We start from the raw sequence: 17,073 nt of genomic DNA on the forward strand, positions 1-17,073 counted from the left end.
GACCCCCCACCTGGGGAAAATTTCCCTCACTAAAAATTTGGCCGCACAGGTAGAGTTTGGGTGTGTACATGGACCTGCCTCAATCCATCTAGAGAATGGACACACCACAACAATTATGTATCTGTACCCGTTACATACTTGAATCATGTTGACGTAATCGACGTGCAAGTGCTGAAAAGGCCCATTTGGCCTGGGGATGACTCCTCTCATTACTTTTAATGTGTGCCCTGCTGTAAATTGCTGGCAAATTAAACAGTTCACCATGAAAAATGCAACGTGCTCTGCTAAATTCGGTATGAACCAGTCTTCCGCGGGCATTGCTGCTAGATTCTGTTTAGTCATATGAGCTGGGTAATGTAACTGCTCCAGCGCTATTTTTAATAGGGCTACAGGCATTACTGGTTTACCAGTGTTGTCTTGTCGCCACAAGCTGTCAGAGGGGTTTAAAGAACACCCTCGACGTTTACACAGGTTCTTCTCTTCCTGTGGTGCCTCCCCTTGGAGTTCCATTAGTTGTGTTTGGCCCAAATCGCTATAACTTTCAGGCGTAGTTCGTGCCACCATCATCCTTTCATTGATAGGGATGACTTCCACTTCCATTATCATCTCATCTTTGGATGCCATTCACTTGGACTCTGTGTCTGCTGCGTGATTTCTGCACAAGATGAAATCTGTCCCTTTCGTGTAGGCGGTGCATTTCACAATTGCTATGCCCACTGGGAGCTGTAGTGCCTTGATCAGCCTGTCCAATAAGGTTGCGTGCTGCACTGGCGTGCCATCTGCTCAGAGGTAGCCCCTCCTTTTCCAGCGCGCTAAGCCTGTGTGCACTGTCCACGTCACATAGGCGGAGTCACTGTATACCATTACTTTTTGGTCTGCATGATTCTCAATGGCGAGTATCAACGCCAATAATTCTGCAGCCTGTGCTGAATAATTAGATGGTATTCATGCACTAGGAAGCACTAAAAATTCTCCATTTGCTGTGTGCTTCATCACAGCAACGCCTTTGTATCTTTGCCCATCAGTTTGGTCGATCCTAGAAGACCCATCAATAAAGTTGATCTCTCCTCCTGCCAAGGCATTTTCTTTTACCCAGGGAATTTCATCATAGAATTCTTCATAATTTACACAGTCATGTATGGGCTCTCCTTCAGTGACTGGCTCTGCTATAAACATAGCTGGGTTCACTATCTCACATCGATGGATTTGATATGATTACTTCATAAGCAGAAGCTCTCAGAAATGTCAATGTGCCCTTTGGTTTCTCTAGATTGGCAAATAGCGAGTGCTCGACGTACAACGTCATGGAGCATCCCATTGCAATGGTTGTGGCCTTTTCTATGGTGAACGTTGCGGCAGCTAAACTTTGTTCGCTCGGGAAGTGGCCTCTCATCACTGGGTCCAGATTCCCGCTGTAATATGCCAGGGGCTTGTACCCCAACGAGGTTCTTTGAGCGAGCACTGCCATTTGTGTGTGAAAACAGATAAAATTCCTCTGCATAATTAGGAATCCCTAGAACTGGTGCTGTGCAAAGAGCTCTTTTTAGTTCAGTAAACCCCTTTTCCATGGACTCAGACCATTCAATCTTCTCCTTCGTTACTTGGGCCTTCTTTACGGCCTGAAGTAAAGGCTTAGTGTAAGAGCTGTAGTCGAAGACCCATGCCCTGACATAGTTGCATAGGCCTAAAAAGCTCTGCATCTGCTATATCGTGTGTGGCTTAGCCGTGTTCAATATTGCTTCAGCCCTTTCTGCGGTCACCTTTTTTCCCTCATGTGAGATCAGCTGGCCTATATACAGCACTTCTTGTTGACAATATTGTAGCTTTTCTTTGTCAACCTTGTATCCTTTCTCAGCCAGTATAGTCAATAGCTGAATAGAATCTTATCTTCATTGCTTTTCTGCGGTGCTGCAAATCAAGATGTCATCCACATATTGCAGGACAACACTTTCTAGTGCAATATTGGTTAAGTCCATCTGCAGGACTCTGTTGAAAATGGAAGGGGACTCACAGTATGTCAGAAAACGCTTCAGGTCTTGTGGTACCCCCCCAGTTACTCTGTCCTCTCGTAGACAGAAGCGCTTCTCGCTATCGAATGACGGACAGGGGGCGGAGTTGGTTTCTCCACGCGTTGGTCGGTGCAGACGTGTTCGTCGGAAACTGCGTTTCCGACGCTTTGTGTGGAAGATGCCTTGGAGGTTACGTCAGTGGGTGCGTTGTCTCCCACCTGATAGGGCACGTACTGGGTCACGTGACCGTCTTGTTGCCGGTAGTTTGGGTATTTAACTATCCGGCGCCATTTACTCGCTGCTTCTGATCGCTTCTTGACAGTGGCTTACCTCTTGCTTGGATTTTGGTGTTTTTTGACCTTGGATTACGTCTTTGGATACGCTCTCGGATTGCCCTTACTTTGTCTTGGAATATTGGCCTCGGATTGTTTTTTGGATATTCTTGCCTAGTGATTTTGGTTGAGTAGAGTTTGGATCTGGGAGGTTGGGAGACCTCTTGCCTTTTTCCTATTGTTCCTTCCTCTTCCCTTTCCTCTGTTATCCTGTCCTTCCTTCCTGGGTAGTCTTAAGCGTCCTCGTGCCGGCGGGAATAGGCTTGGTGCTGGACTAGAGACTTCCTGAGCACCCCTTAGGCGTCCTCGTGCCGGCGGGAATAGGCTGGGTGCTGGACTAAAGACTGCCTCTGCCCCTTGGGCTTCTTGTGCCGTCTGGACCGGTGGCGGAGAGACTTCACACGGTTTGCAGCGGAAGATTGGAAGGGGATTCATCAGAAGCGACAACCTCTAGAGAACCAGGGTAAGAAACCTTACCTTCCTTACCATTCTCTGTATCTTGCTATCTGGTACTTATTGCATTTTCTCTTTCTTATGGTCTCCAGAATCCAACAGTCTAGAGGATATTCTTGTATGAAACACTTCTGGTTCAAACCCGTATCATGCAGGTTAGTCTGTTGATAATTGTTATCCTTAACCAAGAGAGGGCATATTTGGTTGTTAATCAGTTGTAATATTCTGCAGTTGTTGGAAGGTAACTGGATGTCCCATCTGTCGTGAAGCTTGAGGTTCGCACAACTCTCCCGATACCAACGACTCTACATCATCATCTTCCGATCAATTAGTCTCTCAGTCTGTCCTTTTGTACCCCTGAGAGACACATTGATAGGAAGAAATATTTTCTTCACGACGGGTCAACAAGGAGCCGTGCTTAAGGATATCTGACAGAATCAGAAGCCTTTATCATGGATGTTGCTAATGACCCGTTGGCCGTTATGGTGCAATTAGTGGCCGACCTACGTGCCGATATGACGGCAGCTCAGGCTGATACCCATCGACGCATTGACGAAATGCAGGCTGGTATCAGGGAAGTGGTTACAGGATCACCGTCTTTGGCCTCCGCTTCTGCTCCAGGTCAGGCAGGGTCTTCAGCCAGACCAGATTCTACGCATGTTTATATGGCCGCTCAGTTCCCGCTTGCTCCCCCTGAAAGGTTTACTGGAGATCCTAAATCCTTTCGGACCTTTATTAACCAATGTAGATTACATTTCTTGTGTCGGCCTACCTCGTTTCCCGATGCAACTACGAAAGCGGCCTTTGTGTTATCGAATCTTGGAGGTATGGCCGCTGTTTGGGCGAACCCTTTGTTGGAGCAGGGCAGTCCGCTATTGTTTGATTGTGATGCATTGATTAGTGCTATGACAAGGGTATTTGATACTCGTTATAAAACTCAGGCCACTGATCTGGAATTGTTAAATCTCCGTCAGGGGGATGCTTCTTTATTGTCTTACTTGGCTAAGTTTAACCAGTTGGTTGCTGAAACCGGTTGGCCGGAAGATAAGAAGGCAGCCTTATTCTATAAAGGGTTGTCTGACTCTTTGAAGGATACTATAGCCACGGTTCCGGTGGTTCCTACGTCCTTTCCCGATTTCTTGGACTTAGTACTCCAGATTGATGCCCGACGGGCCGAAAGAAAAGGGGAGAGGAGAGTAAACCCGGTTAATCCTACCGTTTCCTCAGTTCCTGTTTCTGGTGTTGATGAACCTATGCAAATTGGGGCAGTTAGGGGCCCGTTATCAACTGAGGAAAGAGAAAATCGCAGACGGAACAATTTGTGCTTTTATTGTGGTTCCGCGAATCATCTACTTAGTGCTTGTCCAAAAAGACCCCGCAAGTCGGGAAACGCCAAAGCCCGGCAGTAGAAGGAACCCCTACGCCGAGCTCTCCCATGCAGGGTTCCTTGTTGTCTATGCCCTTTTATGTAGACATTTCTTTAAGTTATGATCAGGTCGCGCCATGGAGTTCTGAAGCTGTCCTAGACTCAGGGGCTACTGGTAACTACATTGATGCCCAATATGTTCTGAAGTGGGGTATTCCCCTTTTGCCAAAGAATGTCCCAGAGGTGGTGAATGCCGTTGACGGTTCTACCCTTCTGTCTGGGCTTGTTACAGAACATACCATACCTTTGCAGTTAACTATTGGGGTTGAGCATTCAGAAACCATCACGTTTGACGTCATTATGGCACCCCAATACAAACTGATTCTGGGTTTACCGTGGCTTAAGCTCCACAATCCGGTCATTAACTGGGGGACCGGGGCTATTACCTTCAGCTCTCAGCAATGTCTTCAGTCATGCAATCCAGCAGGGTCTATGTCTGCAGCTCCTAGTCGGGCTTTGTTGGATTCTGTGGTCACTATTGGAGCAGTTGCTAGCATCGTATTGCCTGTCGAGTACACAAGTTATAAGGATGTTTTTGATAAAGGGAAAGCTGAGAGTTTGCCACCACATCGGCCATACGATTGTCCGATCGATCTCAAACCAAATGCTAAGGTACCATCAGGACGCATTTATTCCCTTACCCAAACAGAAGATGTCGTTCTTAAAGAATATCTGGATAAAGCCTTAGAGTTGGGTTTTATTCGACCATCCCATTCTCCATTTGCTTCTCCATTGTTCTTTGTACCCAAGAAGGAGGGTGAATTAAGACCTTGTATTGACTACCGAGAGCTAAATGCAGGTACTATCCGAAATCAGTACCCGATTCCCTTAATATCGGTCTTACTAGATCAGTTAGGGTCTTCAGAATTCTTTACCAAATTGGACCTAAGGGGAGCTTACAACTTAGTCAGGATTCGTCGTGGGGATGAATGGAAAACCGCCTTCAAGACCAGATATGGCTTATTCGAGTATTTGGTAATGCCATTCGGGCTATGTAATGCTCCGGCCACTTTTCAGAATTTCATCAATGATGTTCTTCGAGACATGATCGACAGGTTCGTTATCGTTTACCTAGATGACATACTCGTCTACTCCCCATCTATGGAATACCATGTGCGCCATGTTTCGGAAGTCTTACAACGCTTGCGTGATCATCATCTCTTTGTCAAGTTAGAAAAGTGTGTGTTCCATGCAACTCATGTCGAGTTCTTGGGATATGACATCACCAACAAGGGAGTGCAGATGAGTAGTAGTAAGGTTAAAGCCGTTTTGAACTGGCCTATACCTACTACCAGGAAGGAGTTGCAATCGTTTTTGGGGTTTTCCAACTTCTACCGGCGTTTCATTAGACAGTTCTCCTCTATTTCTGCACCTCTCACCGAATTGACCAGCAGCAAGAAACCGTATTTGTGGAATGATAGCGCTCAAACTGCGTTTGATTTCTTAAAGGCTGCGTTCACTACTGCTCCTGTCTTGTTGCATCCTAATGCCGAATACCCTTTCTTTGTCGAAGCAGATGCCTCTGATGTTGCGGTAGGAGCTATTTTGTCTCAGTCTTGCGCTGATACTGGGGATCTACATCCAGTCGCTTATCATTCACGCAAGTTAACGCCCTATGAGCGAAATTATACCGTCACTGAACGGGAATTGTTGGCTGTTAGGGACGCATTTACGGTCTGGCGACATCATCTTCTTGGTACAGAAGTACCAGTCCAGGTATATACTGATCACAGAAACTTGTTGGCCTTGCAGTCCTTGACTTGCACTACTGCGAGACATGCCCGCTGGCATGAGTTCTTTTCTATGTACAACTTTACGTTGACTTATCGCCCAGGTGTTCTACATTCCAAAGCTGACGCTCTGTCCAGAAGTTTTGGGGATTGTGTTTCACGTCCACAGGATGGGTCGTTGTTGTTACCAACACAAGCGGTTTGTAGTTGTATTTTACAGCCTCCTTTGAAGTCGACGCTCCAAACCTGGGTTGATAAAGGTCCTGCGGAATTGGCAGAATATAACATGGATGTTGTGCATGGTCTACCTTATGTCCAGGGTCGTGTCTTTATGCCTGATCAGGAGACCCGGTGTGCAGCTATTGCCTTGTGTCATGATGCTGCTATTGCCGCTCATCCGGGTTCACAGAAAACTCTCGAACTCCTCAAACGTTGGTGCTGGTGGCCCTCTATGCGAAGGGATGTCTCGCAATATATATCAACCTGCGCTATTTGTGCCCAATGTAAATCCCATTCTGCGAAACCTATGGGGTTGCTTCAGCCATTGCCAGTACCGGCGAGACCATGGGCTATGATTACGATGGATTTCGTAGTGGAGTTACCTTTGGTCGATGGTTTTGATACCGTATGGGTGGTGGTGGACAGTTTTTCAAAAATGTCTTTATTTGTCCCTTGCCAAGGTCTGCCTTCCGCTTCCAAGCTGGCTGAGTTGTTCTTACGACACGTCTTTCGGGTTTTTGGGTTGCCTGAGATCGTGGTTTCTGACAGGGGGTCCCAGTTTACGTCACGTTTTTGGAGGCATCTCATGTTCGCATTGGGTGTGGATGAACGTTGCTCCACAGCGTTCCATCCGCAGACGGATGGTCAAACTGAGCGTGTTAATGCTACAATGGAGCAGTACCTCAGGTGTCTCATCCTTCAATATCAAGAATCCTGGTTAGCTGTTCTTCCCTTAGCGGAATTTGCATATAATAATTCCAGCCATTCGTCTACGGGAACATCTCCATTTTTTGCCATATATGGGCAACATCCACGCACTCTACCTCTTGATTGGAAGCTTCCTGCAGATTGCCCGGCAGTGCAATCTTGCATTAAAGATCTGTCTCTGGTCCATGCCAGGGTTTCGGAACATCTAGTGCAAGCCCAAGAGCAGGCCAAAAAATATGCTGATCGGAATCGCCGTCCTTCACCCGTTTACGTTCCAGGTTCGCGGGTATGGCTTTCCACGAAGAATCTACGTATTCCAGGGCGTCGGTGTCTAATACCACGTTTTGTCGGTCCCTATATTGTCAAGGATGTCTTGAGTCCATTGGTTGTCAGGTTAGACTTGCCGTGTTCTTGGAAGATACATCCTGTTTTTCATGTATCCATGATTAAACCTTGTGTTGATTGTACCAGGATAGTAGCCCCTCCGTCTCCGGTATTGGTTCAAGGGGTAGAAGAATATGAAGTCAATGCTATTCTTGATTCTAAGGTTTCTCGTGGTACCAGATATTTCCTGGTGGACTGGAAAGGCTACGGTCCGGAAGATCGGACATGGGAACCAGAGAGAAATGTGCATGCCCCGTTGTTGGTCTCCCGGTTTCTGGCTTCTCGGGGGCATGGGGGTCCTTTGGGGGAGGATACTGTCAGAAAACGCTTCAGGTCTTGTGGTACCCCCCCAGTTACTCTGTCCTCTCGTAGACAGAAGCGCTTCTCGCTATCGAATGACGGACAGGGGGCGGAGTTGGTTTCTCCACGCGTTGGTCGGTGCAGACGTGTTCGTCGGAAACTGCGTTTCCAACGCTTTGTGTGGAAGATGCCTTGGAGGTTACGTCAGTGGGTGCGTTGTCTCCCACCTGATAGGGCACGTACTGGGTCACGTGACCGTCTTGTTGCCGGTAGTTTGGGTATTTAACTATCCGGCGCCATTTACTCGCTGCTTCTGATCGCTTCTTGACAGTGGCTTACCTCTTGCTTGGATTTTGGTGTTTTTTGACCTTGGATTACGTCTTTGGATACGCTCTCGGATTGCCCTTACTTTGTCTTGGAATATTGGCCTCGGATTGTTTTTTGGATATTCTTGCCTAGTGATTTTGGTTGAGTAGAGTTTGGATCTGGGAGGTTGGGAGACCTCTTGCCTTTTTCCTATTGTTCCTTCCTCTTCCCTTTCCTCTGTTATCCTGTCCTTCCTTCCTGGGTAGTCTTAAGCGTCCTCGTGCCAGCGGGAATAGGCTTGGTGCTGGACTAGAGACTTCCTGAGCACCCCTTAGGCGTCCTCGTGCCGGCGGGAATAGGCTGGGTGCTGGACTAAAGACTGCCTCTGCCCCTTGGGCTTCTTGTGCCGTCTGGACCGGTGGCGGAGAGACTTCACACGGTTTGCAGCGGAAGATTGGAAGGGGATTCATCAGAAGCGACAACCTCTAGAGAACCAGGGTAAGAAACCTTACCTTCCTTACCATTCTCTGTATCTTGCTATCTGGTACTTATTGCATTTTCTCTTTCTTATGGTCTCCAGAATCCAACAGTCTAGAGGATATTCTTGTATGAAACACTTCTGGTTCAAACCCGTATCATGCAGGTTAGTCTGTTGATAATTGTTATCCTTAACCAAGAGAGGGCATATTTGGTTGTTAATCAGTTGTAATATTCTGCAGTTGTTGGAAGGTAACTGGATGTCCCATCTGTCGTGAAGCTTGAGGTTCGCACAACTCTCCCGATACCAACGACTCTACATCATCATCTTCCGATCAATTAGTCTCTCAGTCTGTCCTTTTGTACCCCTGAGAGACACATTGATAGGAAGAAATATTTTCTTCACGACGGGTCAACAAGGAGCCGTGCTTAAGGATATCTGACAGAGTACACCTGTGGTAGCCTCGTGCTTTTCAGGCGCATTTGTCTGAATGTGAATGACATCAGATCCTGTGAGTCACGGTGCGCCAGGATTGAGAAAATACATTTTTCAAGTCAATCACCGTGAAATATTTTGCCTCAACAGGTATATTACATAGGATTGTAGATGGGTTAGGGACTAGAGGGAACTCAGCCTCAACAATATTGTTTATTGGCCTTAGATCTTGCATTAGCCTCCAAGACCCTCTTTACTTTTTTTCACAGGATACACTGATGCATTACATGGTGACTCTGACGTCACAAAGATGCCTTGGTCCATCATGGCAGAAATTGTCTTAAAAATTCCCTCATCTGCCTCACTGGACATGGGATATTGTCGTGCCTTGGGTAAAATAGCTCCTGGTTTCAATTTAATTCTTACTTCTCCAACCCCCTTCAAGAGGCTTACGTCATAGGGTCCTGTAGTCCATACTGAGACAGGCACCTGGGCCATGTCGTAATCAAAATATTCAGGATGCTTTAGTGCCAGCATCATTCCCTGGGACACCTCTCTTTTAATCATTTTAACGCAAAAGGTGAGTCTCACTTCAACCATTGTCTCTCCCATATCTGTTGGTTCTTCAAATAGATTGTCATTGGTGACGTCAGTCACTCGATATCCTTCTTCAATGGCGATTATCGTGCACCATTGTCTGCCCTCCTCATCATAACCGTCAATTAAGACTACTTTCCCTCGTACTACAGCTGTGTGTATCATCAAGGGAAATACTTGTCCCTCTTCCTCATGCATCGGTATTCCGGGTCTGAATAAGAACTCATCGGGGGTTCTCATGGATTTGTCTGCCAGGCCTGGTAATCCTGTCATAAGCACACGCATACCATATGCGAAAATGTCTGGCTCTAATGGTATGGCCCTCATGCCTATGCATCCTGAGTATGCCCTGATTACTTCGCATACATTTGAGTAGTGCATTCCTGGAGTTGAACACACTATGCCCTCCTCGGTGAACAAGATTATCATGTTTAACTTCATCATTAGATCTCTCCCCAAAATGTTTATGGGGGTCTGACGTGAATATAATAAAGGCACGTTCATTTCACATTCTCCTATAGAGACTGGAAGCGCTTTGGTAAAGGGAACACGACTTGTCGCTCCTGTGAAACTCTGAGTATTTATGGCCTTGCCGGACAAGGAAAACATGCCTTCACGAATACACGAGCGCGTTGCACCTGTGTCAACAAGGAAGGAATATTCTTTATCCCCTCTGACGACATCCACCCTTGGTTCCCTTTTAGGGTCTGGTGTCACTGATAGGATAGAACCCATCAGGGTTCCCAGTGAGCTATCCTAGTTAGTATACAAATTTGGTGCTGCTGGATTTCCTCCATGAGCAGTGTCATTTCCCATTCCAGGGTTCATGGCCTGCCCTGTGCTCATTGGTTGTGACTGCTGCTTTGGTGCCTATTGCGATTATCCTTGTGGAAAAGTCCCCATGCTCTGAGGTTGTGCACCTAGTTGTGCTCCTGGCGCTTGTTGCACCATGTGATTCTGTGCAATTCCCTGCTAAAAGGCTGCAGGTGGATTCACCATACCTGCTCCTGTCCCTTGGCCATTCTGCATCATGCCTTGGCTTCTGCATGTGCGTGCCAAGTGCCCTGTCATTCCACACAGCCAACATACTGGCGGTGGTCGGATTATTTGCCGTTTTACATATCTTGATTACCATTTTGCATATTTTGAAAACCTCTTTGATTATTTTGGAAACCTCCCTGATTACTCTGCCATCCTCTTCCCCTAAATCCACTTACCCGTGGGTTAAACCCTGCATTACCCTGATTATTTTGCTGTGGACTAGCCACCTGCTGCATACTCGATTCAGCTGTGCTAGCATGGCTCCCTCGAGAACATATTTTGACAATTTCTTTTGCACCAATTTCGCTTCCTCACCTTTTCGAGTTGCTTCCTTTTTGCGATTCTTTTCCTGCAGCAGCCTACAATAATGTACGATGGTTAACTGTATTTCTGCCCAAGGTTTAGCTTCAATTCCCACCAGTTTCTTTAGCTGTGTCTGTACCGATTCTGGCAGTCCTTGGCACAATATATGGTAAAATATGGGTATATATTTTGTCCAAGATTCATGAGTCTCGAGCACCCATGCGTCTTGAAAATTCTGTATATAAATCAAAGATCCTCAGACTCTTTCTTTTTCCGCATCATTATACCTCCCATATCGGAAGTATCTGGATAGAGCACTCGTAGCGCTTTCCATACTGCGGCTCTACAGTTGTTAAATAGAGCTCCGTCATGTGAGCTATTGATTGTGATTACACAAGGGTAGCCTTCTCGTGCCCACACATCGTCAGCTCTCTCACCAAGTATGGCGATTAGGAGACCCTTAATATCCCCAATAGCTAACGTGTTCCCTCCTGTAATTTTTTCTAACTCGTGTATCTATTTTCCAGCTCCCGATGTCAGTATTGGAAGTTTGTTTTTTCAAGTTTTCTCGATCCATGTATGGCCATGGAATATATTGCGGTCTTATTTCCCCCTTCTCAAGCAATGGAAATTGGAATGTGTAGCTCTCTATCTCTTCTCTCATTGTTCTCCTGTCTATTGCAGGGGTAATATTTCTGCATCACCGTCTACCTGGCAATGCTCTTATTCTGACCACATAGGGCGGAAAAGACACCCCCCTCTGACTGTGAGATAATCCTTTATATCGGTCAGGCTGCGTGGCTGACTCTGATGCCCTCGCTGCAGACTCGCTAGTGTCTGACCATCTTATTCCATTTTCCCACGGGAGTCGTCTTTTGCTTCTTTCCTCCTCCTCATTTTCCTCGCGCTCCTCCCTTTCAGAGTCGGACATTGTCTGTCCTCAGTTCGTGCAACTTCTTGCATCGTCTTGGTTCCTACTGATTTCTCACTATCCTCAGTGTCATACAGCTGAGTGCTCTCTAGGTGCTTGTCTTCACCCTCCCTTTGGGGTATTTGTTCTAGACCCATTTCATCATATATTCTATCAATAGTTTCTCTGATGCTTCTGGTGTCGAAGTCATCGTCAATATTTCCCTATACGTGCCTGGTACTGAATCGTACTCAGGAAAAAATTCTTCAATGTCTTCCCAATCTACCACTGGAGCAGGTTTTATAAACTCTCTCCCCAGATATTCAAGATCACGTGCTCTCTGTCTTTGCTTACGTTCAATGTCCCCATTGTACTCCTTGCGTTTCCTCGCCTCTTCTCTGACACTATCTTCTTCCCTTCTCTTTTCATTTCGACGTTCCTCTACCCTTCAAATTTACTCACCTCTTCGTCTTTTTATTCTTTTCTCACGTATCCTTTGTTCTTCCTCTAACATCTGCTGTTGCTGTTTGTCTTGATCATTGGCTGCTCTTGGGTTGCGATCGTGCTGTCTCTCTTGCTCTTCGTGATATAGCTGTTCTCGCCTTTGTCTGTCTTTCTTTCTTATCCTCTCTTCTCTTAACTCCTTCTCTTTCCCCTTTCTCTGTGCATCACCTATCTTCTTCCTTTGTTTCGAATCATCAATGCCTTTGCCATCGAGTTTCAATAAAATTTGTCCTCCCATCCATTCGTCTCTTGCAAATGCTATCTCATCATTTCTACTTTCCCTTCCCTTCCATCACTTCCCTTCTCTCTCTCTTTATCGAGAGATGCACTTGTCTGTGCTTGATCTCCTCCTGCGTCCTTACGTCTCTCCTTGTCTCGTGGGACTGTGGAGGTAATATTTTTGTCCCTATCCTTCCTTTGGTTTTCGTCACTACTATGTGTAGGTGACTCATATGCGGGATTGCTGTACCCTGTGGCTGTTTTAAGTTCTCTCAGTGGGTATAACCCCTCGTCCTTACTTTCCTCAATTTGTGTGGGTGGGGCAGGTGGCACGGTAGGCGTCTCATCCCGCTTTGTGCATATATTAAGTATCCAGTCTGCTGGCGGCTCTTCCTCCTTTCCTTGTTCAAACATTTTCCACAACTCGAGAACAGCAAGGCATTTTCCTAGCTTTTTGCCTGTATATGTGGCATGCAAATATGTCCTCATATGTTGTAAGACGGCTTTAGATAAGGAACCATTTTGTGGCCATGGTATAAACATCTTGTGGGCGGTACCTTTAGTCCACTCGGTACTATATTTCTTTATCTTAGGTGCAGGTTTTGGCAATTGCTTGCATAAGTGTGCCAATGGAGTTATATCTTCCATGGTTAAATCTGTTTCCTTTCCTTTTATATAACACTTATCCATGTTTTCGTGTGACTTAAAACAACTTCTAACAATATGAGCGAGCACCAAACATCGCAAGAGCCAAGCCAAATTTTTCACAATACATTTTTTATTTCTTTTAATCTACTTAAAAACATCACTACACATGTGATTTCATCTCAGCTATAAAATCACGCAATTTTTTATCCTTTTTCTCAATGAAAATCTTCAATATATTTATGACATCACAACAAGAAACATGTAAGACAGACGCTTGACAAACCAGACAAACACCAGCTGGACACAGATATCTCTGCCCCTAATCATTACCCCTTCACGGAGTGTAAGCGTGCCCCTTTGACGTCTTTAAACGTTGTAGTAGCCAAATCTTTCCCCATTATGTGGGACTCTGGGTACACGTTTCTTCTAGACGCTATATTAAAGTGTAGGAATAAAGTAAATCCACTCACTTCTCGGGCGTCTGCCCCGGTAAACTTTCACTTCTCGGGTGTCTGCCCCGGTAACCTTTCACTTTTTGGGTGTCTGCCCCGGTAACCTTTCACTTATCAATTATTCTTGAGTCATTATCCCCTTGCATATATACAGTCTTCTCTACTTCTAACTATATTTTGTTTTCGTCCCGCCTCCCTCGTTACCTTTTCCCTTTACTTGTTCTAAGGCATGCACTATTTTCCAAAGCATTCAATTTTTGTTTCACTCACCGTTCGCATGGTCCCTCTCTGGACCCTTGGGATCACCGCCGTCGTTACCTCCTTCTTCATTTTTTCGCCCCCGCGGCTGCCTGTAGAAATGGTAAGGGATGCGTGGGGAACATGGGTCCCTTCAGGCCCTGACTGCAGTCTTTTTATGCTACCATTGTCTACGGGGAGCTTCACAGTCTACTCAACCGAATGGCAAAGGACATGTGATATTGCCGATGACCTAGAGTTACTTTATGTCGACGGTCAATAGGTGTCCTACTTAATCAATAATCAATGGTCGATAAACCATCCTCTGCTACCAAGTGTACTGGGGAGTCTCCCAGCTGGGCCCAGAGAGTCGGGGTTTGCTCCGAAGTACTTTAAGACAGGATAGCGGCACCTTTGAGATGGATAGGGGTGCAGATTTATTACTCCAACACCAATCAATAAGGACAACTCAATGGTTTGGCAAAGGGAGTCCGTTTAATGACAAGTACAAAAGACGGGGAAATTAGCAGTGATGCGACCGTCCGTCTCGCTTCAACTCCAATGAACTTCATAAAAACAACATCATTTATACTAAAAACTCATCGTAGCTGACATATAACACTCCAAAGTTAATAAGCATTTCTATTGTTTCGGAAAAGATAACTTTAATATAGGTGCTATATCTGGATATGGTAACGGAGTGAGGGGATTGGGTAAAAACTGTCAGGTGGGCGTCTAAGCCCTTCCTTCAAAAATGACTACTGTAGACATAACTAAAAGTACGATGTCCCATTGGTTCTACTAACTATAGGACCCTAGATTATTTGGTCCATTGTGCTTGGGTTGGCACCAAGCCCATGCATATTCTTCCACTTTGCTTAGCAGCACACAGAATGGTCTGCCAGGTGCAGGGTGCTCTCCCCATCCACCCAGCCTTCCTCCAATTAAGGTTACAATCAATTATCGCTTCAGGAACTATGTGTCAATTATGTTACTGTGGTTGGCCTCGGAACTGCATCTTCTGCCTGAGAAAGTTCCGCTATCCTCTCCTGGGCAGATGCCACGCGTAGGTGTGAACTCGTGCTTCTCCTCGCTCAGATGGTCCTGTGATGCAGACACCGTGAATTTGCCTAGTTTCTCCCGATTTGTGCATTTAATTCTTATTTGTTTTGCCACCTGCCTACGCTTCCTTATCTTGACCTTTCAGAGGCAGGGTATTCTGTTCTTAAGTTTCAATTAGATGTAGCTATTGTTCGCTTCATCTATTGGTATGACCTTGGCTCCTTTGGCATGAGTTGCATCTGCTGAGTTTCGATTGAACCGTTTATCCTCGTTTTGCTAGAATATAAAGCTTGTCGCGCTTGGCCTCTAGTAACCTAAGTTGATTCTGCTTTTAATGCAAAGTGGACTTGCATTTATAATATTGTGCTTTGTGTTGAGGTATTACACGGCCACGGTAATGGCCTTGTAGTTATGGTTAAGCTGCTGTTTCCATAGGAAGAGCACTTTTTGGGCGGCTTATAACTTCGCTCCCCCTGGACGAATCCTCACCAAAGTTTGGTGAAGTTTGGTCCGGGGGGGAAAAGTTATAGGGGGGGTCTGAAAACGTCTTTTTTTCCCATAGACATAATGGGAAAAACTTTGCTCACGCCTACAGCCCAAACCGCTGGACGGATTTTCACCAAATTCACGGCAGGAGCGGCGGCTTGGTCCCGAAAGCGAATGTAATGTAATTTTAGCAAATAAATATCAGGGATTATCGGGACATGTGTAATAAAGTACATACTTTATCACACAATGTAGTGTTTTAAAGAAAATTCCATTGCAGTGTTCTTTCCAGTACAGGAACGTACTCATACAGAAATGTAGGTATTGGCTGCAGCAGACACCACAGAGGTGCTAAGTTTGGACTTTCCAAAGTTCTATAATAAAAAGGTGAATGTTTCTGTATCACACTTTTCTGGTCTGTGAAACATGTACTAAGTTTCTAATAATGCATCACTTACTACATATTTCTAGTAATACACACAAAACATAAATAGACTACAATGCATACAAAGATGGTGCTTATATGTGGAGAGTAAAGTAAGCATACAAGACGCAGTATCTTTACCAACTGTATATAATCTACATGATTATATTCACGCACAAAAATGGTTGCTGTGTTTCAGGCCTGCTTCTTCCCCTATATATGTACATCATAAGATACGATTAAATTCTAAGGAAAGTAGTGTAAGAACATGTGTGAATAGAAATATTTATAAATGTAATACCTTTTGAAAGTTAAGTTTCTGACTGTCAGTAAATAAACCCACCTGGCCTAGATATGGCAGGGAACAAAAAAACAAAGGGGCTACACGTGATGTTATCAGTGATGTAATCAATGACATTTGTGATGCCATCTTTCATGTCCTGGGTGGTAGTGTTAGCAGTACACAGTGGTGCGGGCAGTTATGGTTGCTTAGCTTACCATAACTGGGGAATTTCAGGGGTTTTCCGGTTTTACTTGGAACCATAACGTCCGTTTAACAAAGTTTTTTCTTTGAATTTCATAGGTCTTTATTAGTCCAACTTAACCATAACGTCCCTTTAACAAAGTTTTTTCATTGATATTATGTAAACATAGTGCTTGCCGCTCTATTATTCTACTAAGCATAGCAAGACGCACTGGTTTCTTAGCTTCTTGCGTTTCAAGCATATGTACAGGCGTTAACTAGTTGGAGATCTTCATTCTTGCTTACAGCTTAAGCTCCTTCATGTTTCAACATTGTTCTCTTTTAGGTTCACGATACCCAGAAATTCTATTTTCCATGAAAAACATATTTCCAATATGCACATCTTGTTAATAATACATAATTACATGACAGATTGACTAAGGTACGTTTCTGTCCAAGCCTCCTCTTCCTACGAGTTTTGGTTCACAAATGACAATTTTTCGCGCTTTTGGGCGGTTACTCAGTGTCACTTCTGTACCAAATTTTACACATGCATACACATACCATCTGGGCATATTCCTGGAAATGTTCATGTTCCTAACATAATCACAATAGCTAGAATATTAACTTTATCGTGGTTCAGTCTCTGAATGTCGCAAAATTTCCAGAGTAGTTTCTACTTGTGAGTAATATTTTTATTTTAATAATCTCTAAATTCCACATTTTTGTCAGTTCGGTACAATATTCTATAAGTCTTTTCCCAAAACAATATTTTCTGTGCTCTCCGAATACACACAATGGTTTGTCTCTGCCTCCAAGGTCTTGGCTGGGCCAGAGAGTCACATGGGCTTGTCTTCCTGGGCAGTTGGTGTCAGTCACACCCGAATTAGCATTTTCTTTCAGGTCAAGGAACCCATTGTCTCTTTCCCAGAGCAGCAGAGGAAGTC

This window comes from Ambystoma mexicanum, chromosome 3q (assembly GCF_040938575.1).
Source record: "Ambystoma mexicanum isolate Mex_15411 chromosome 3q, UKY_AmexF1_1, whole genome shotgun sequence".
Classification (NCBI taxonomy): Eukaryota; Metazoa; Chordata; class Amphibia; order Caudata; family Ambystomatidae; genus Ambystoma; species Ambystoma mexicanum.